General features: G+C 42.2%; 1 protein-coding gene across 3 annotated transcripts in view; it reads left to right on the top strand.

Moving 5' to 3' along the window:
- Positions 1-363: 363 nt before the first annotated feature.
- FAM163A (family with sequence similarity 163 member A) overlaps positions 364-22,482 on the top strand; it is a 55,981-nt gene continuing 33,862 nt past the window's right edge. The window contains exon 1 of one of the 3 annotated variants that reach the window (XM_033915280.1): positions 364-442. The gene's annotated coding sequence lies outside the window, so the exon portion shown is untranslated. Of the gene's footprint in view, positions 459-22,482 lie in introns of all 3 variants that reach the window. The other 2 variants (XM_033915281.1, XM_033915278.1) reach the window with 2 other exon arrangements.

Raw genomic sequence — 22,482 nt, 5'->3', positions numbered from 1 at the left:
ATTAAGTGCATGATCTGAAAATGCCTTATTTTCCCACCTAGCTAAAAATGACCTAGAACGCAAGAAAGTCCCCCAGTAGAACCTGCTTGGTAAAAGGACTCCTAAAGTCCTGTGCATTGTGCGGGAGTAAAAGTGTTAATACCGAATGTGCCTAGGGACGTATTGGAGTGTGACAGATGGATCCCTGGGACAGTGCCATCCCAAGTGTCCCTCCTCTCCCCAGGGCATCTGAAGACTTTGCAGGCTGGGGGAGGGGAGGAACGAGTTACCACATCGGAGAGAGCCACTGCCCGACCGAGCCCTGCTCGTGCTCTCTAATAAAGGAGCGCGTGAGGAGAGCTGAAAAGGCGCCTTCTCCCCGCCCACGTCACAGTCCAGCCCTGCTTTGCCTTTTGTACCTCAGCGGCGCTCCTCCGCTCCGGCGTCCGAGGGAAGGAAGCGGGTAAATTCTGGGAGGGGTAAGTCTGGCGGGCTATTTCTCAACGGTCAATCTTGCGTTTACTCTTTCTGGGAAGGTGGCCGGTGGGTGAGACTTTCCAACCCGACTTTAGGGATCGAAAGCTCAAGATTTCCTGGCATTGCTCCCTCAGCTTAGCTGCTTCTCGTGGATTTTCTCCGGTTGTTTCCTGAAGGACGCTTCCTTTTGGGCTTCGGGCTTCTTCATCGTGTCGTTTTTTTTTTGTTTTTTTTTTAATTCATTCAGATGCCACGTAACGATTTACCTACTGCCCTTTTTTGCAGCAAATGGGGAGAAGACGTAATGCTCTCAGTTTTGAGTGAAAAAAAAAAAAAAAGATATCTGATTTGTTCCTCCACAGAAGGGAAATGTGATTATTTTTTTTTTTTTTTAAATGAGTTCATTCCGTCCTCCCTCCATTTCTCGTTTATATGCAAACCTCTCCCTTTCTTGAGTTATTAGTGTAAGTTTTTCTTTTCTTTTTTTTTTTCCTGCCCTCTTTCCCCCCTCACATAAGCTGGAAACCATGGTCCACAGAGAAGCTCTAGCTTTTTAATGGACTAGCTTAATATGCCTAGGACTAGCTTTTGCCAGCTCCGCTCTCTTTGTGAGGTCACGGTAAAATGAGTTAAAGATGACACCGCCTAAATAAATTGCAGATTAAATTATAGCATCAGTGTACAAAGCTGAACAGTAGGGATGTACAGAGGCAAAACCATTGGGTTCATTTGACTTCTTTTTGCTTTTCGTTCGTTTCTTTCTTTTTTAATAACTTTAAAAAAAATGCATGTTTGAAATTTTTTTTTCTTTGCATGTGCAAAGAATTTAGCCTACTAATTTGTAGGCTAAAAATGTACAATTTATTTTGTGTGCTCTTAACATTTTTAAAGTGTTCAAATGAGCTGAGTGGTGTTAACGAATGAGCATCCCTACTGGAAAGTGAAAGCCTAGAGAATGACACGGGGACAAATTTGTTCCCGTCCCCGCGGGAACTCATTTTCCCCATCCCATCCCCGCGAGCTCTTTTCCTGTCCCTGCCCTATTCCTTCAAGATCCGGCCTCATCTACACAAGCCTGAAACACTTTAAAATCATAAGTGTTCAAGACTTGTGCGGTTAAGACAAAGCTTAAGGGACAGGGACAGCAACAAAACTTGCGGGGACGGGATAGGAAAATTGAGATAATTCGGGGACGGGGATAAAATTGTCCCCGTGTCATTCTCTACCTGAGGGGTGATGCTTTTAGGGAGGAGAAAGAAGTTTAAGGAGGTAAACGAGATTTAGGTATGTTCCCCTTGGCAAATCCAACTCTAAAATCTGGTAATAAGTGAGAAAACTAATATCTCTGTGAAGTCCTTTTGATTTGTTTCAAGGTGTTGGGTTAGCTTTAAAATTCAAATGTCTTATATTTCTACTAGTTGTTTTGAAGTTCCATTTTGCTTTCCTGATCATAAAGGTACAGTAATTGATGTAATAGCAGGGCTTGGAAAAATGTTTGTTTGCACACAGGCCTGTCTTATTTCTGACACATGTCACCAGTGTGGTGTCTGTCCCTCTTCACATTTTCTGCTCTAATTCATATATGAGCTAAGGATGTGCACAGGACAAATATTTTGGGTTTGTTTTATCAATTGATCTTTTCCCCCAATTTTTCACTTTTCTTTTTTGTTTGGCTTACACTATTTTAATAAAAAATGTTTAATATGTCTTGAAATATTAATTCATAAGCTAATGTGAATTAAACTGATTTAGTGTACATTAAATATTTTAAGGTGCCCTTTGGAATGCATATTTCTAATATATACTAGATCGAGGGGTGAAATTATCAAACTGCAGTAGGGCTGTAAATTGGATTATATGCCCCTTAATGTAACTCAATTTGCAGCTAGATTTGTCTTACCGCCACAATACAAAGATCACCACAGGTTACATAGTAATGAGATGCAAAACATGCAAATCCATGTAAAGCAGCTCATTACTTTCTAAATATCATAACACAACCTGTGGTGTATACCAGATGCACATTGCAAATCACATTATGGACAAATTCATGGTAAAATACCCCAAAAGCTTGGTTATTTTACTAGACTTTGGGGCTCTGACATGAATCCACATTTTGCCTAATGCTATGTCAAGGAGCTTCCCCTAGAAAAATCCAACATCTTCATGTTACCCTCCACAATATTCAATCACCTTCCATTATCCAACACCACATAAACTCAACCACTAATCTTTTTTAAGAACTACCATCATCATATCGACACTTTAGAAATGGCGGTGGCGTTACTCTTCCTACTTTATACCTCTTTAGGTCACTTGATCAATTCATCCAATCAGATTCAGCATGCAAAACACCCATATTTCAAATCAACGTCATCCACTCTAAATCAGTGTTCAACCCATTCAGTGCAACAGAATTCAATTGGTTTGCTCTCTATAGTTAAGAAACCTCTCAAAGTGACCACCCTCCCACCCAACCTGTACCTGATCTATTGTTCTCCATCTAATGTCAGCCACCGTATGTTTATTCTCCTGTCAGTGCTGAACCAAAGGTGCTTGCTCTGTACCAGTAGCAATTCACGATTAGTGTAACCATGGGTTACAAAATAAATTTGAAATATGTTATAGTTTACCCAGGGCAGAAAACCTAACAAGTTTTTTCCCTCTAATATTTTAAAGTGAAAAGTTTTTTTGTTGTTAGCCAGCAAAATTAATGCTGTATTTACCTGACTGACAGTAAGAATTCTAGAATGCTGAGGTCTGCATTGGGTCTGATGATCTCATGAAGAAGTGAGCAGTGCTGGTCAGGATTCTAAAGCTGCCAGAGAGAGAAGTTAGGTAGTGATCAGTCTGGAAGACAGGTTGGTTTGGGGTTGCTTGAGAATAGTTTAAGATACATCGTGGGTTGGAAAAGTTTAGGGAATTTCAATTATCCATTCTTTCTATGGGTAGTTAGTCAAGAAGTAAAGAAACAAATATAATTTTCAGGGTGATAGGGTTTTGCTTCCTTTGATTTTTTTAGTTGGGAAGTAGATACGCTATTGTTTGGAGCTGAATCTCCATAGAGGAAAGAAGAAGCGCTGGTATCCAACGGCTGTGTAAATAAAACAACGCAACCCTGTGAGAAAAATTTACATCTGAACTCTGTGAGGATAAAATTATTTGAAAGGACTAAATTCTTTGAGGAAAACTTCATTAGGAATCATATTCTAAAGTTATTTAGATATATACCTTTTGTTAGAGTTGTAACAATAAACCAACAAAAACTTTTATTCCTTGTATTTTTTATTTAGGGTAATTTTATATTTTATGTTAACTTTTCCCTCTTTTTGTTATAATTCTTACTTATTTTGTTAGGTAACCTAAGACAAAAGGTTAAGAGAGTGGGAATTGGAGGTCAAAGAGGGTTACATTTTGGTTTAATTTAGTTTAGTTTGCCCAGCAACTTTCAGGAAGGCTGTTTTACAAAGATGTGAAGGTGCCTAGGTTGCCTTTAGAAAATGGGTCAACATATCCATCTACAGTATGTGCCTTTCTTGCCTAGGTGCCCTCTTACATCATTACCTTCCACAGGTGTCATAATCAAATATTACAAATATTACAACAACAAAAAAAATTCACAAACTTTTTTTGTGATTTAAATTAATATCTATGCACAAAATCCATTTTTAATCACAGTATCCCTTATGATCACTAGCTTTTCAAACTCCAGGCCAGGTCATTTACTTTGTTCTTAACAGACATAAACACCTCATTTAAAGACCTAATTGTACCCAGACCATTTCCACATCTCAGTAGATTCCTAACTATGGCCAAGATTCACTAAACCTCCAAAACCGTGTGCAATCCGTTTCTGTTTGCATGCCAGCTGACCAATTCAGTAAAGGCCTGCATGCAAATGGGGACGATCGTTAACACGCCCCCCTACCCATGGCCAGAGCGATCCCTGCGCATGCGCACACCCTGACAGTAGTGACAGGAGAAGCAGCCTCCTGTCACTGCTGTCAGGGCTCAGCCCAGCCCAGATCTCTCTTGCCTGCTCCTGGACTCTCTTGTTCTCTGCCGCCGTTCCCTGCAGTGCAAGCCCGTGGTTTTAAAGCGGGCCTGCACTGCGGGGAACGGCGGCAGAGAGCAGGAAAGTCCGGCAAGCAGGGAAGAGAGATCGGGCCCAACACACCGGCCCTGCCCGACACCCCCCACAGGCACCGATCTCTCCTGCCTGCCCGGGAATGAGGTGCCTCAGCCAACCAGGGCCTTAGGCCCCTCCCCGCTGCATCAGGTGATGCATCGGGGCGTGCCCTAAGGCCGCACTCGTCGGCGGAGGAGGAGTGGAGCAGGAGGGACTGAGAATTACTCCTGCTCCCAACAATATCAAGGTACGAGGAGGGGGTGGGCCTTACCCGGTTATCCTGCCAGCCTCGGAGGAGGCCTGGAGCAGGAGGGAATGAGTACCCCTCCTGCTCCCAACGATTCTTAAAGGTAGGGGGAAGTGGGTGGGCCGGGCCTGTCCATCTTGCTGGCCTAGCGGGGCCACGTTTGGGGGGGCATTTTGTAGGGGTTTGGGGAGGGAGAAAACAGTTCCAAGGGGGCTTTATTTTTTTTTTTAAAACGAGCAGATATTTGCTTGTGTAAAACACGCAAAATATCTGTCCAATTAAAAAAAAAAAAATTACAAGCCCTGACAGCAGTAACAGGAGGCTGCTTCTCCTGTCACTACTGTCAGGGGCTGCGCATGAGCGGGGATTGCACATTTGCAATCCCTGCTCGCAAATGGGGGTGTTCCTCCGATCGCCCCCATTTGAATATGACTGATTTGTGAATCAGTTGAACTTGCCCGAATCGGAAATGGATTGTTCCGATTCGGGCAGGTTAGTGAATCTAAACTTTAGCTGTGAAGCTATAGCAGGCCATATTCATCAACCCAACTGGGAATCCCCTTTTCGCCAACGGCTGCTTCAGGGATTGCCGCTGTAAAGTACAAATCAAATTAAAACTCCCAGTGCATATGTGATAACTCTGCTCTCACGCATTTTTTTCAGGTCACCCTCTTCATCTGATTCCTTCAATCTTCCCAAACATAAGGTCCTTCTCCAATGATCTTTTTCTTCTGACAGTGTGACCAAAATAAGACAGTCGTAATTTCATCATTTGGGCTTTGAATGATATTCAGTTTGATCTCTTCCAGAATCGATTTGTTAGTTCTTCTGGTGGTCCATGGCATGCATAAAATCCTTCTCCAACACTAAAGCTCAAAAGAGTCAATCTTCTTTCTGTCTTGTTTCCATAGTGTCCAGCATTTGCATCCATAATTGACCATTGAGAAAATGAGTATATGGACAAGTCTGATCTTCATTTGAAGTGTTATTTCCTTGCCTTTGAATACTTTGTGAAGAGCCTTCATTGAAGAGTGATCCAGTGCTATTCTGCGGAGTATTTCTTCCCTGCTAGTTGCTTCTTTGTTTACAGAAGAGCCCAGAAGATTGAATTCCTTTACAACTTCTATTCTATTACCTTCAAGCTCAAAATCTTCATCATTTTTCATGTTCATGATCTTTGACTTGTTTATGTTCAGTTCTAATCCCATGTTATGACTTTCGGCTTTGACTTTTTTCAATAGATACAGCATGTCTTCTTTGCTGCTGTTGATGAGTGTTGTATCATCTGCATAGCGCAGGTTGTTGCCTGATGCCAGGTTTTATTGGAAACCAATCAGTGTTGCCATATTCTGTTCTCACTGCAGCTTTTTGATTTTCATAGAGGCCATTTATCACCTGAGTTATGTGTTTGGGTATTCCCATTTGTGCTAGAATTCTCCATAGCTTATCCTGATCCACACAGTCGAAAGCTTTGTTGTAGTCGATGAAGCAAAAGTGTAGAGGCTTTCGGTATTCCTTTCCCTTCTCCAATATCCATCTAACATTGGCAATAATGTCTCTTGCTCCTTGAGCTTTTCTGAAAACAGCCTGAACTTCGGGTAGTTCTAGCTCAACATAAGATTGTAGCCTTTGTTTTATTTTTTTCAGCAATATTTTACTAGTGTGTGGAATTAATGCAATCATTCTGTAGTCGTTACAGTCCTTGGTGTCACCTTTCTTCGGTATAAGTATGAACCCTGATCTTCTCCAATCAGTTGGAGAAGATTATCTGTATAGCGCAGGTTGTTTAGTCGGAGTATAACAAATTGAAGCCATCTTTAAAAATTGATACATTATCCAGAAATAGTTCATATAAAATCATTACATATTCAAAGTGTAGATATCATCTCATTTGTTCTGGTGAGCATGGTGTTAAGGATGGAAGAACGTGCATTAAAACATTAAAATTAAAAGATTAAAAGAAGCTACCGTAATAGCTGTTTCCTTAGCAACAGCAGCAGATGAATCCAGAGACCAATGGGATAGCACACATCTACCAGCAGGTGTAGATAGAGAAACTGATTAACAGGTAGTCTTATTGGCTGGATGTCTCCTGCATCTTCAGTATGCTTTATCTCTTAGCAGGTGATGGTTGCTATTCACCTAGCTCCTGGATTCTGGCTGTGACTGGACAATTATTTTTTCCTGTTGAGGTTTCTCGTCAGTGAACAGGGGTATCCGGCTGAATGGTTCCAGCTTTAGGGGTTATACCTGGGGTCCCCCCCCAGGTCCCTGCCTCACCCTCCTTCCAATGATAGAGGGTCTGACTGGGTCTCGATTTTTCTTCTTTCACTTCACTGTAAAAAAAAAAAAAAAAGACCACAGTGACTATTAAACATTTCTACCCTCATAGTACTGAGCAACCAGCATCTGCTGGCACTATCAACAAAGTTGTAAGTATATGCTTTATTTGAACTTATTTCCTGGTTTCTGGTTGTGGTGGAGCTGCGGGTTCGGTATGAGTCTACAGAAGGAATATGTTTTTTTTATCGAACGCTATCTTTTGTAGAGTTGTGGAAAGTAAATTTACATTTGTATGAAGTTTATTCAGTAAAGGGCTTCGGGTGTATGGAGCCCCGTTGACGGAACTGGTGCCTTCCCGCGTGTTGTAGGTGCACGCTTGTTTTCATACTCTGGCAGCAGCGCCACAGCGGTAGTGGGATTTCTCCCCGAGGTGGACTTTACTTGGCAGTTCCTATGGCTGGGTGGAGGTGAATATTTGGACGGCTCCGGGTGTGTTCTTCACATAGCTGGTTCCTGACTGAGCGCAAGAGGTGCGTGCTTATTTTCCTAAGTTGAGGAGAATGAAGCAGCATTCATTTATTTCTTTACAATGTTCATTTTAAGCATTTTATGCCATGACAGTGGGAAAAATATTTTAATGGTTGTCTCCGGGTAGGTTTTTAATGCACTTTTGATAGAGCCGGCTCATTTCAGCATGAAACAGGCATGCGCTTGGGTCTCCGGCGCTAGTGGGAGCACCGCAGCGTTCAAAGGGTTTACAGTGTTCTCCCTAGGGTAGGGGTGTCCAATGTCGGTCCTCGAGGGCCGCAGTCCAGTCGGATTTTCAGGATTTCCCCAATGAATATACATGAGGTCTATTTGCATGCACTACTTTCATTGTATGCTAATAGATCTCATGCATATTCATTGGGGAAATCCTGAAAACCCAACTGTATTGCGGCCCTCGAGGACCGACATTGGACATCCCTGCCCTAGGGCCTTTTAGCTGGGCGGTCCGCCCAGCTAATTTAGACCAGCGCCCGGCTATCATCTGCTGCCTCCGCCGCTGCTGAACATTAAAAAAAACAACCAAAAAAACCCGGCTTGGAGATTTCAGCCCGTAGCTAACTTATGCTCCGGGGCTCTATTGGGGAAATGCTGCCGGGTCCTGCCTTCGCGGAAACAGAAAGTAGGCAGGACCCGGCAGCAAGAAGAGCAAATGCTTCACTAACCTGTCTCCTGCCTTAGCCCGTAGCGAACGTTTGCTTCAGGGCTCTCAACATGTTCATGCCGGCTTCCCTTCTCTTCCCTCCAAAACCGGAAGTTATGTTCGGGGGGGGGGGGGGGGAGAAGGGAAGCCGGCACGCACATGTTGAGAGCCCTGAAGCAAGCGTTCGCTACGGGCTAAGGCGGGAGACAGGTTAGTGAACATTTGCTCTTCTTGCTGCCGGGTCCTGCCTACTTTCTGTTTCTGCGAAGGCAGGACCCGACAGCATTTCCCCCAATAGGTGGATCGCGATCTTGGGCCAATCAGCCTTCCTCTCCCCGACGGCAGAATTGACTTCGGGGAGAGGAATACTGGTCGGCCGAAGCAGGGAGAGCTTGGGGCGGCGTCGGCTTTCGGGCCTGTTATTGGTGGCGGTTTGGGTCCTGGTCCCTGATGGCAGTGGCAGTGGCTTAGGGGAGGGCAGGGAGAAAGAAAGAAAAAGGGCAGGCAGGGAGACAGAAGGAAAGAAGAGAAAAAGAAAAAAAAGAAAGGGAGGCAGAGAGAAAGAAAGGGCAGGGAGAGAGGAAGGAAAAGTTGGGGGAGGGAATGAGGTCTGGAGGAGAGGAAGCATACAGGCTAAAAGAAGGGAAGAAAGATTGTATGCACAGTCAGAAGAAGAAAGTGCAACCAGAGACTCATGAAATCACCAGACAAGGTAGGAAAAATGATTTTATTTTAAATTTAGTGATCAAAATGTGTCTGAATTTATATCAGCTGTCTATATTTTACACTAAGGTCCCCTTTTACTAAACCGCAATAGAGGTTTTTAGCGCAGGGAGCCTATGAGCTTCGAGAGCAGCGCTGGGCATTCAGCGCAGCTCCCTGCGCTAAAAACTGCTATCGTGGTTTAGTAAAAAGGGAGGGGGGTATATTTGTCTATTTTTGTATGGTGACAGTGCATAGAGTCATCTGCTTTGACCTCTTTGAAAAACCCTGGAATAGGAATGATAATTAACATTTTCTATGCGTACAGTGTGCTTTGTGGGTTTTTTTTAATTTTATTGTTGGTAGATCATTTTGACTTGGTCATTTTAAAAGTAGCTCGCAAGCCCAAAAAGTGTGGGCACCCCTGCTCTAGAACATCGCTCCTTAGTTTTATCAAGTGGTGCAGTGAGGGGCCAGCACTTTACATCTTATCACCTCATTCTTTCCTTTTTTCTCCTCATGTACAGCACGGTTCTTTATTCTAAGCAGCTCTGGCACTAACAGTACTACGGGTGCCTTATGCTACTTTCACTACCACTTGCAGTCAGGTTCAGCATTTTATCTTGGTTTTGGTTTTTTATTTAGTTTTTCACCAGTATTTATTTATTAAAGCAGCCTTTTTTAACAGCCCGATGCCCCTCCCCTATCAGTGTGCATTCAATCCACTGCCGACACTGTTTTGGCGCCTCTTTCAACAGATCAAACATCATTACCCCACTGTCGCGTGTTCACATTTATTCTGCGTACGAGTTTATCTCATCAGTGCAGAGACCTTTTCGTTAAGTCCATTTTACTCTCCCTTTTTTACTTTCCCAAGCGCTGTGGTTTTATTCTTTGGTTTTAATAGAAGCTCATTTGAACAATAATTTAGATCTTTCCCAGGTTTCACTTTTCATCTACCCGTTCTTTTCTGGTTTCCTTTCTATAGTCTGCTTTTCGTCTGGAGTCTTTTGAGTTTAGAATTACATTTTATGACATATTTTTGTGGTTATAATTGTATGACATGTCTAATTCGGTCAAGTTATCCATTCTTTTTATTATTTTTTGTCCCCTCATACAGTGGCAGACAGCCCCGGGTGCCAACCTTAGGGGGGTACACAGCCAGCTGGATCCAGAACTTCCGAGCTGCTCTAAATGGCACCTGCACCTCAGCGTGGCTGCCGTACTTATTCCGAAGAATAGTCGGCAGCCACACTGAAGTGCAGGAAGGTCCTGCGATGACTGCATTTGCCACCTATGCCTCCGGAAGACGTAAGTGGCGTCGGAAGGGGTGGACTGGCAGCTGCAGTCATTGTGGAACCTTGCCACAACTCCCTGTATCTGCTGGCCCACCCCCTCCAACATCACTTACATCTTCCAGAGGCAACAGAAGCAGTCATCATGGGACCTTGCTGGTTTGGAGGGAGAGAGGAGCATAGAAGGGTGTTAGAGGGAGAAAAAGGGGGTCAGGGTGGTATGGAATGGTGGTGGAGGGAGAGAAAGGGGACAGATGCTGATGGAATTGGTGTGCAGGGAAAGGAGAGAAAGACATAAGGGAGAAGGATACTGAATGGAATTGGGTTGGAGGGAAAGAAAGGGGGCAGATGCTGATGGAAGTGGGGGGAAGGGAGAGGAGAGAGTGAAATGCCAGACCATGGGCGTGTGGGAGAGGGAAGGGAAGAACAGGAGAGAGATGCCAGACCATTGGAGGAGGGAAGGGAAGAAGATAGATGCCAGAATAATAGGGGTGAAGGGAGAGATGGAAGGGGAATACAAGGAGAGAAGATGCCATATAGAAGGGGCAGAGGGTAGACAGTGGATGAAAGGAAGAGAGTGACAAGACTATGAGGAAAGCAGAAACCAGAGAAGACAATGTAGAAAAAAAATTCTATTTATTTTTTTTGCTTTAGGGGAGATGCATCGCTGTTTCTGTGGTATTGCATTGTATACAGAGTTCAGCTTCATGGTGGTTCATTTTAACCTTTGTCTACGTTTTTCTATTTTATCCCCCCTTTTACAAAACTGTAGAGGGATTTTTTTAGCACCGGCTATGGTGGTAATTGCTCAGAATTCTATGAGAGTCTGAGCTGTTACCACCATGGCTAAAATCCACATTATAGTTTTGTAAAAGGGAGAGGGGTTAGTTGTGATTACATATTCCATACTAGGCGAAGGTGTTTTCTGTGTTCTGTGTGTTCGAAAGACATGGTTTTCAGTTAGGATTGACTGTGTAGGATTGATCTGTACTAGTCTGGCTTGTTTAGTTTTACAATGGGTGTATTGATGTTGTACTGCTCACTGCAGTATGAAAGATGCTGCCTTTTCCTAGGTACACTCTTGTGTTATGTGTGGATTGTTACTAAAAATCATGTTTTCATACAGATGGGGGGGTGTAAAAAAATGATGGGCCTCGGGTGTCACATATGCTAGGTACACCACTGCCTTCATAGTTTATATCTAATTCACAAGCCTGCTTTTAGGACCTACAGGGTATGTATCCCTCTGATTCCTGACAATTTCACTTCTCATGTTATCTTATCCATTCTTTTTATTATACAACTGCTCAGATAAGCATCAGTCTTTGACGTGATTGGACCTTGAAAACTAATGGCAACAGTGTTCTCCCCAGAAATTTTTTCCAGCCTTGAAAACTATTTGCTGCATTTAGTGTGCCACAAAAAACATTTGCTCTGTTTAGTGTGCCGGAGTTAAAAAAGTTTGAGAGACGCTGCTCTTTACCATTTGAAAGAGGGCAAATATCTAATTATTCACTTCTAGAATTGCATACTTCTTAAATTTAATAAAAAATTATGGAACAAGTGTCAAACCTTAAGAAAGGCTGCCATATTGAGCATTGGAAAATAACTAATAATAATTAACTAATACAAATAGTACACATTTAGGGCTCTTTTTACTAAGCTGTGCTAGCAGTTTTACCACGCGTTTAGCTTGCGCAGAATTGCCGCACGTGCTAAACACTAATGCCAGCATTGAGCTGGCGTTAGTTCTAGCCGTGTAGCACAGCAATTCTGCATGCGCTAAAAATGCTATTGCAGCTTAGTAAAAGGAGCCCTTAATTTTCCCCACCACCAAATTTCCCCGTCCCGCCCCACCCGGCTACTTTTTCATGCCACCCGGCTGGAAAAAATTTCTGGGGAGAACACTGGTTTATTTTGCAGCTGACTTAGGTCACTGTATCCTGCAGCTTCCCTGTATTTGGGGTTCTACGCATCGAGAATGTTTCAACAGCTTTTGCCACTGTTGTGGTGATATACCTTGTGTGTGTGTGTTTCCCCACTCTCTCTACTTGAAAAGAGTTAACTACTTTAATTGGGACTACTCACGGTGCTTAAGAAAGAGATTCTGCCCTGTGCTCAGCCACCCAGTCTCAGTTTTTTGCCGTTATGGGTCAGCAGAAGGTAAATTGCTGCACAGTGATATAAGCGGCATGAGAGTACCCTGTGTTTCATATGGGCATCTTCTTGTCTCTCTCAGGGACCCTGAAGGGTGAGTCTGCAGGTTTACAGATTTTCTTATTTTTTGTACCTCTGTGCAATGCTGTCTGTGTCTGGTAGCACTAAAGTGCTGTGTGTGTCTGGTAGCACTATAGAATTGATTCCTGAACATAGTACAAATAGATTATGAATTGGGGGAGTCTCTAGGGTCATAATGACACTTCACATCTTTCTGTGGGCAGAACTGTCTTTTTTCTATTTCTAGGGTGACAGGGACTGCAAGTTTCAAAGCTTCTTGCACAGATTTCTCAGGTCGCCATCTTCTCATGACACCTGCTAGATAGTCCCTCAAACTGGCAGGAAGAACTGTGTGGCTCCTTCTAACCAGGGACAAGTTACCTATTCTCCCAAACCCACAGAGTAGCAAATTCTATGTGGCTGTTGGAAACATCCCTGAAGCTCTCTTTAGGGATGTGAGCTTTGCCTGATAACAATTAGGGTGCAGATTGTTTCCCATGGGGCAGTCAATGCAGCTTCTAGATTACGTCCATTACGTCTTCACTTTAAAGGCAATAAGTTTTTAGCTAACATAGCATGGAGTTAGTACTGTTTTCAGATTTCCAACATACTCCATCTTACATCACAAAGCTGGATTTTTTATGGGAAAGTTCCTTTCTTCCAGAATTTACAGCTTTCGGCCAGCCATTCCCCTACTCTTCATTCTGAAGGGGTCTTCACTTCCTCTGATAACTCTTTATGCTTTCTCGTGAAGGGGAAGACACTATGATGTCAGGCCAGGGGCCTTTGGGCATTTTTCAGGATGCTTGTAACTTTGAATCCTCCTCCCATTTCAGATTCTTTCTTGGAGTCACCATGTATTGAGCTTCATAAGGTTACGTTCGTGCGAGATCTCTTTTAAGTGTTATTGGTACTTGGGGCAGTAGTTTTAGTTCTTCCGGAACTAAGGGAAGTTATTCCATTTACTTCATAGTGCCTAAGACAGAGAAATTGGTCAGACGGGGGTTGGATCTCATTCTGGTAAATTAGTTTCTCATAGTTAGACATTTTCGAAGAAAAACTGAGAATATTTACAATTTCCCTATGGACACCGAATTAGCACTATCTTCGCTTGACTCTCATCGAGCAGTGCTATCAGTTTTGGCAGATGCCATTTGGCCTAGCCACGGCTCCATGAACATTTTAGAAAATGAGGGCAGTAGTGGCGTTTTGGCGCAAACAGAAGATTCAGGTACTTTCTTTCTTAGACGATTTCTTGTTTCAGATGTCTTCCAGCTAGGTCAATTTGTCTCAGGTTTGCCTTCTTCAGTCACCAAGAACAAGAGTATGGGATTCTTTGCAGGTTCTAGGAGCTATGGTGGTGGTGACTCCATTTGGAACTTCGGCTCGCTTTCACGTGAGAACACTACAGCAGTCGCTTTTGTTCCAGTGGTTCCCGGTATCTCAAGGCTTCAATTGTAGTATCTAGTAGGCTCCTCAAGCATCGCTGAATATAATTTAGTGGCTCAGCGAGATTAATCTTTTCAAAGGCATGCCTCAGTCTTTGCTGGACTGGCTCATAGTCACCAAACATCCCAGGCTGTCAGGTTGGGGAGCTCAGTGCCTTTAATCCTCAGCGCAAGGTGTCTAGTATTAAGAGGAGACTCAGTACTCGTTCATTCTTCTGGACTGAAGCATGGTCAGGCTACCATTTCAGGAGTTTCAGACCATTCTTCCGGAATGACGATAAAGGTCTTTTAGGACAGTGTTATGACGGTGGTATTTCTCTACAGCCAGGAAAGTACGTGATGTACTCAGTTGACGAGTAAAGTAATGGTTCTATATCAGTGGGTGGAATCTCATCTTCCTCTTCTGTCAGCGCATCATTTTACAGGACAGGAAAAGGGTTTAGATAGACTTTCTCAAAACAAAATCTGAGCAGGGACTGTCTATTGTATGTTAAAATGTATAGTGCTTTCAGCGCTTTAGAAATAATAAATAGTAGTAGTAGTAAAATCTTCTACATCCTGGAAATTGGAAATATTTGCTCAGGCGTTCAGCTCTTTGTATAAAGGTGAGATCTCCTAGAACTAGACCTCATGGCTTCATCTCGCAATTCAAAGCTTCCTAGCTTCTTCAGCAGACTCAGGGAGTGGCAGTAACAGGGGGTAGCAGCGTTGCTTCTTTCTCGCCTCTGGTTTCTCTTTTTTAAGTGTTTTCCCCTGGCTGATGATTGGATGGATTTGCCATCTCAAGTTCGCTTTCAGGGTACAGTAATCCGAGAATCTCCGGATTGGCTGGGCTGTCCTTGCGATGCGGATGTGATGAGTCTTTCAACGGCCGAACTGTTGAGATTCCCGATATCTCCGGATTTACTCACCTAGGGTCCGATCAACATGGATATTCGTCCTAATTTGATATTACGACCTAGCTTATGAAAAGTCATGGCTGACGTGTAAGGGTTATGTGAAGCAGGTTATTTCTTCTTTTATCCAGGCGATACAGATGTCTTCACCTGTGGCTTATGCTATCATTTGGAGGCTTTTCCTTTCTTGTGTACTTCTCAACATTGGCACCCTTCCAGACTTCTATGTTTTATATTCTTTCTTTTTTGGCATTAGCGTATTGCCAAGGTCTTAGCGTTCAATTTCCTTCAGCTTCAAATGGCAATCTTATTACAAGGGCTAGGTATCTCGCTCTTCGCTTACTTCTCAGCTTCATGTAGTTCAGTTCCTAAATGAAGTACAGCATATTCATACACCTCTTAAGAAGCCCTGTCCGGAGTACAGTCTTAAGATACTTCTTCGCAGTTTACAGAAGGCTCCGTTTCAACCTTGTCTTATGAGACTCTAAAAGGCTGTGACGTTGAAAACGGTGTTTCTTTCTGAGTTGCAGGTCTTGTAAAGCTGGGAGTCTTATTTCTGATTTATAAATTCTGGGGTGTCAGTTTGGACAGTACCACAATTTCTTTCAGGATAGTGTCATCCTTTCTTTTATGCCACTCTCACTTTTTCTTCCTTTTTCCTGAAAGAAGGAATGGGGAGGCAAGCTTTTCTTCACTGCGTTTCTTAAAAGTGTGTAGCATTCTCTGCAATCTGTAGGTTTCTAATGACTTTTAGTCATTTAGATCACCTCTTTGTATTCTTCAAGGGATGTGACAAACGTATGGCAGCATCCAAAGCCTCTATCGCTCGAAGGGTCCAGGAGGACATTCTTTATCCTTACTTGATGGCAGGGAAGCGGTTGGCGGAAGAACTTCTTGACCATTCAGCCAGAGCAATGGCTACTTCTTGGACTCAGTCTAGAGATTTTTTTCCTTGGAGGAGTTTTGTCATGTGGCTACTTGGTCTTCCAAGAATACTTTATCTCAGCATCACCGGTTGGATGTGAGGGCACATGCGGAGGCTGCATTTAGTGCTTTGGTTGTTGTGGAGGCTGCGTTTACTTCCCACCCAGATTGAGGATTGCTTTTCTACATTCCATTGGTCTCTGGATTCATCTGGTGCTGTTGCTAAGGAAGGAAAAATTATGTTCTTACCTGTTAATTTTCTTTCCTTTAGACATAGCAGATGAATCCAGAGCCCCACTCTTTCTGGATAATGATTGTTGTTTTTTTTCTTTTGCAACTTTTGAAGTCTGTTATTATTGATAGTTCTATTCTGTATTATTACCTTTTGAAATTTGTTATGGGAAAAAAGTTTTTTACATGCTAAGCTTATTGATGGTTACAGATGCTTGGGCAAGGAGCAATACTGAAGATACAGGAGGCGTGCCAGCCAATAGGACCACCTGTTAATCAGTTTCTCTATCTCCACCTGCTGGTAGATGTGTGCTATCCCATTGGTCTCTGGATTCATCTTCTGCGTCTAAAGGAAAGAAAATTAACAGGTAAGAACATAATTTTTTCTTCTGAAGGGTACAGGAAAAACTTTGTTTCACATTCCAAGCATATAAATCACCAAGTTAAACTGTTAAACACTTCTCCCTCATTCTACAATTTGGTTCTTGTAACAGCAGTTACATGGCTCAGAGGTGCCAATAATATAACTGCTTAATGTACACACCAAAGTTACTTTGGACTAGATTCAGCACACATATTTGGTACACAAAATTGATGACAGCAGCCTACATTGGAGTCTTGTGAGATGTGCTGCTTGTTTGTAAGCTCTTAACTAGTAGGATTTTTTGTGACTTTTATGTTTTTATATTTAAAACAGACAAGGACCCTATAAGACCCCTGAGGAAGGCCACATTGACTGAAGGTGGCTCAGTAACAATGAATAAACTTTGCTGACATAATATAAGTCAGTAATATTACTCAGTAATATTACTAACTACCAGTTATCCAAGCGTGCAAAGTAAGACTAAGAAAATCAGAACCGTCATTGATCTTTTTGTATAAATTCTCGAGTATAAAACTTTTAATAAAAATGAAATGAAAACCGTCATTGGTGATCATTACAAGATGTGACATATTGACCACTATTTAAACTGTGCTCTATTCCCTTTTTATCGGGTGCATGCCAAGATCATTTTTTTATAACTTTGTTTAAAATAATAAAAGTAACTGATTCAATTATTTCTATCCCTTCAAAGGAGCAGGTCGCGATTAATAGAACATTCTGTGTGTCCCCAAACCAGTGAGGGGAACTGATGATAAATGCATATAGGAAATACATCAGCAGGATCAGCTGGGTGGAGTTAAAGCCAGCTCAGATTTAGTTTATGGCATTTGCTATATCTTCCATACATAGCTGTGATGGGAATTTGTCCACAGATTACCATCACTTTACTGTTTCTTTACAACATTATGAAATGCATTGCAAGACTGAGTTTGTTTTAAACCCTTTATAAATATGATCTTGGAGGCTAATATTTGCTTTTCCCGTGTTGCACTTTTACAACTTTTCACATCTAAACTGTTCCTTGTGTTACAACTGCAACTGATGGTTTCACAGCACTATACAGATACACATGCTGTACAAGATGATTCCTGCTCAATAGAGCTTACACAGACAAGACTTCAAGGTAAAATCAACATGATCATGGTTCAGAAAACAAGAACCAGGGTCTAGGATTTAAAAGAAACTTCAAAAGGTGGGCTTCTTGGTGGGGTTTTTTTAAACTGAGGAGAGGGGCACTTTATGCAAGAAAGCTTTGTTTGGGGGGTTTTTTTTCTCTCTCTCTCTCTCTCTCTCTCTCTCTCTCTCTCTCTCTCTCCTAGCTTCATAGCTTTTTGAATGTTTCTTTGCTCACCACTTAGATTTTTTCGTAGCCTGGTATGAAACATTTGGATAATGTGAACATAAGAATTGCATCGTGCCCAGCAGTCCGCTCCCGCGGCGGCCCCTAGGTCAAGGACCTGAGCCCTAACTGAGTCTAGCCTTACCTGCGTTCGTTCTGGTCTAGCAGGAACTTGTCTAACTTTGTCTTGAATCCCTGGAGGGTGTTTTCCTCTATGACAGCCTCCGGAAGAGCGTTCCAGTTTTCCACCACTCTCTGGGTGAAAAAGAACTTCCTTACGTTTGTACGGAATCTATCCCCTTTTAACTTTAAAGTCCCTTTTAAGTTCTTATAGTTTGTCAGTCTCTAAGAACTGCCTTTGTTAGCTTTCAAGTTAATTATCATTAACAGAAGGGTAGTTAAATACCAGGAGAACTGCTAGCTCAGCAGTTTTCTTATTGCTGTTGACATCGTGGTTCATGGACGAGTCGTGAAACTAATTGCCTTGCCATTTTCTGGAGAGTATCTCATCATTTAGCCCAAGCTTTCATTGATCAGCTTTCACTAGTTAGTCCAAGACTCTTTAAGTTAGGTTTGTAAATGCTTTTCTCTATTTTCTACCTATTGGATTGAATCCTTTTTTTTTTTTTTTTCAATCAGGCTATTGATTTTTGTGTACAATACATGGGATACTAGGGAGCCTCATATTCGGAAGCACTTATCCAGCTGGCAGTGCCACCAACTAAATAAAATGTTGTTTCGAAAAATATTAGCAGCACTTAAATGGATAACTTTTGTCATTTAGGTTACTAAGGGGCTCATTTACATAAGAGAAAACCATCCAAAAAAATGGCATTTGGACCTCTGTTTGCCAAAGCGTCCAAATTGTCATTTTCAAAACACATTTTTAGTCCATTTTCTATGCTGTATATCTGAAGTGTTTGGGGGCATATTTTGAGTGCAATAATGGAACATTGCAGAAAACGTTCAGGGCAAACTTTGGATATTTTGAGGCTAGACCTGTTTTAATAACGAATAAGTACCGAAAAGATGACCAAACTGACCAGGTGACCACTGGACCATAGTACGAAGGCATGGGCCCCCTTACTCCCCCAGTGGTCACTGATCCCTTCCTTCCTCCCAAAGATGTGAATGAAATAATACATACCAGCCTGTATGACAGCTACAGATGTTATGGCCAGTCCTATTACAGCTGCAAGCAGATCTCTGGAGTAGCCTAGTGGTTTTTGCAGTGGACTGCAGTGAAGAGAACCCAGGCCCATATCCCATTCTGATTATTATACTTGTGGTGGAAAGTGTGAGCCCTTCAAACCCCACCTAAAACCTACTATACTAAGATACAGATGACATCTGCTGGCATAAGGGACATTGGGATGGTGTACAGTAGGTTTGGGGTAAATTTTGGAGGGCTCTCAATACAATGCAATGGATTATAGTGAGATGTGTACCTGGGACTTTTTATGTGAAGTTCACTGAAATACACCCTAGGATTCTCCACTTCTCTCCTGGGATATCTGTGTGGCCAGTCTGCTAAGAATGCTAACCGTCCCTACATCCCAATGACTGGTTTTTGTGTGTTTTTCATTTGGACATATTTTTTTTGGAAATGGTTCAAAAAGATAGATGCACTGAGGAGAAACATCTAGGAAATGGCCATTTTGAAAACAAAAAGATAAGATGTTTTCCTGTTTTGAAAATGGTCGTTTGCTACTGGATTTTTGGACGTTTTCCGCAAAACATCTAAACTCAGATTTAGACATCATATGGAAAATGCCCTGTCACATAGCCAAAGTTATCCATTAGTTGGGATAAAACTTGTATTGGAGAAATTGCACTGTAAGGATAACTGGAAAATTGTAACCTGATTTTTGGGTTGAAGAAGTTCGATCATGTAACACCATCCTACCGACTTCTGCATTGGCTGCCGATGGAGGCATGTGTGAAGTTTAAGTTTGGTTGTTTTTGTTTTAAGGTACTATTCGGTTTAGCCCCTAAATATATAACTGACCTTTTCTCTTTCTCAACCAACAGACATAAGAGAATCTCACACTTGAATTTTATTTCCCCACCGGTTAGAGGATGTAAATTTAAAAGACATCATCAACATTTTTTCTCACATCAGGCAGCATTATGGGATAAAGATCTGGAACAATTGCTTACACCTACTACCGTACTTATGAGGAATTTAGGAAATGCCTAAAAACATATCTGTTCCTGAAGTATTTAGGTAACTGACCTGTACAATCTTATTCAAGTGTCAAGTTTTATTAAAATATTGATATATCGCAATATCATTAATTCAAAGCGATTTACAATTAAAATAGGATCTTAATTATTAACTAAAACCAACACAGACGGGCATGATGTACCAATACATAAGGAAAGTAGGGAGAACTACAATAAGTATAGTAAAAGATACATACAAGCACTGGTATACCTTGGGGGGGGGGGGCGGTTCGCTCCTCGTGCATGCCCCAAGGGGGTGCACAGGAGAGAGCTGAACGAGGACGATGAGGGACCCGCGGGGTTAAATACAACTCGAGCCGTGAGTCTCGTCTTCTGTTCCTACCTGCCCTGCTGCGCACACATAGCTGACAGGAAGTCTTCCCCAATGTCAGCGCTGACATCTGAGGGAGGACTTAAGCAAAGCCTGCACTCCGACGTCAGCGCTATCATCGAGGAAGACTTCCGGTTGGCTATGTGTGCGCGGCAGGGCAGGCAGGAACTGGAAGACGAGCCTCGCGGCTCGAGCTCCATTTGGCTGAGAAAGTTTCTAAAATGAGGGCTGGGAGGCATCCATTGTCTGCTGTCTCTCTTCCCCTATATGGCATCTTCTCTCCTTCTATGTCCCTTCCAGAAACTGTATGGCTGGAGGGAGGCGGAGCATGATTCAGAATTGAAGCACATTTGCACTGGCCAACTCTTTGAATATTTAGAAATTTTGCTAAAGCAATACAGTTACCACATCTATCCACTTGAATGCACATAAATAAAATAAAAGTTAATAAATACAAACAAAAATATAAAGCGATACCTTGATATTGCACTAAATATATTTGTGTGATCAGCCAAATCATCTTCCTCAAGCAGAGAAGACCCTTGAGGGATTTAGGAGGATGCAGGGCCATGTACAGAGACTTTCTAAGGGTCCTCATTTGAATTAAGTCAGTAGGGGCTGAAGAGCAAGACAGAAAAGCAGAACCTTATGAAAAACATAGAGGGGCATTTTCAATAGGACATTTGTCTGAGTTTGAATTCTTTGGGAAAAATGTCCAAAAGTCCAGTAGCAAAATGACTATTTTTAAAACAGCAAAACATCTATCTTTTATTTTAAAAAATAACCATTTCTAGTTGTGTTCACCCTTAGTGCGTCTATCTTTATTGACCATTTAAAAAAAAAAAACAACAACAAACAAACCAAAGTCCAAATGAAAAATGCACACAAACAAGCCATTAGGACATACAAGCAGCCAACATTCTTAGCAAACTGACCACAGACAGGGAGAACCGTATGGGACACGAGCATTTAAAACGGTACGTCGAGGTGGGGGCATTTAAAAAAAGTACCTTCGCTGCATAAGACGCACGGATATTTCCACCCACTTTTGGGTGGAAAAAAGTGCGTCTTTTAGAGCGAAAAATATGGTAATTGGTCCTTGAAAACTAACAGCAAGTAATTTTAGTTTTACATTTTATCCTAACTTAAGCAACAAAGCAATCAAGGTTTTGTTACTGTTTGGATCTTCTTATTTTTGCAAACTTGGATTTTCAGCTCTGACAGAAATTAAATTTAAAAAAAAAAAAAAAAGACAACGACTGCAGACGGTGGATGATGAAATGCGTGTTAACTTGTCGACAATCGAGCCGTATGTAGAGTTAATTTACACTCAAAACGAGCACATCCATCCCATTGATTAGTAATTCTATCCCATCTACTTTAGTTTCACTGTTGTTACAATTACCTACACTATCCCCCTCCTTTACTAACGCGTAGCATGGGTTTTAGCACCAGCAGTGACAGTAACTGCTCCGACGCTCATGAGCATCGGAGCAGTTACTGCTGATGCTAAAACCCGCGCTACACGTTAGTAAAGAATTTTTAAATAAATAACTTTCAATCTTAATTTTGTGTTGGTTTTGCAATTTTATCATTTCAATTATAATGTGCCGCGGTAAGCATGTACTCCTTTTAGTAAGCCATAGCTAAAAAGGTTTGAGGGACACTGCTCTACATGTTTGGTGCATGTACAATTCTCTCTCCATATTCGCGATTTCAGCAATCATGGTCTTGATTATTTGCGGTTTTTAGCTTGCTGGCTCCTCCCCCCCCCCCCAAATTACCTCAGCTTGCTAGAGAAATCACTCATTCCAAGCATTTACAGAGAAAAATCGCTGATTCTCGGCACTTTCTTCACTGTGTTTTGCCTCTTCTTCAGCAACAAGCCAGGTCTCCCACCATGCTATTCGCAGTTTCACCATATTCACGATGGTTTTTAATAGAAAACAGCGAATAACCTATGAAAATGTTATTTGCGTTTTTTCTATATTTGCGGGTCTGTTAATCTTCTATCACCGTGAATACGGAGAGAAAAGTGGTACTCTGAGGTTGTGGGTTCAAACCCATGCCGTTCCTTGTGACCTTGGGCAAGTCACTTAATCCCCCCCCCCCCATTTCCCCCATTACATTAGGTAGATTGTGAGCCCGCTGGGTCAGACAGGGAAAAATGTTTGAGTACCTGAA

The sequence above is a fragment of the Geotrypetes seraphini genome, chromosome 12, assembly GCF_902459505.1.
Source record: "Geotrypetes seraphini chromosome 12, aGeoSer1.1, whole genome shotgun sequence".
Taxonomy (NCBI): Eukaryota; Metazoa; Chordata; class Amphibia; order Gymnophiona; family Dermophiidae; genus Geotrypetes; species Geotrypetes seraphini.
Note: the sequence above shows the minus strand (reverse complement) of the source record. Positions and strands in the feature narration are given on the sequence as shown.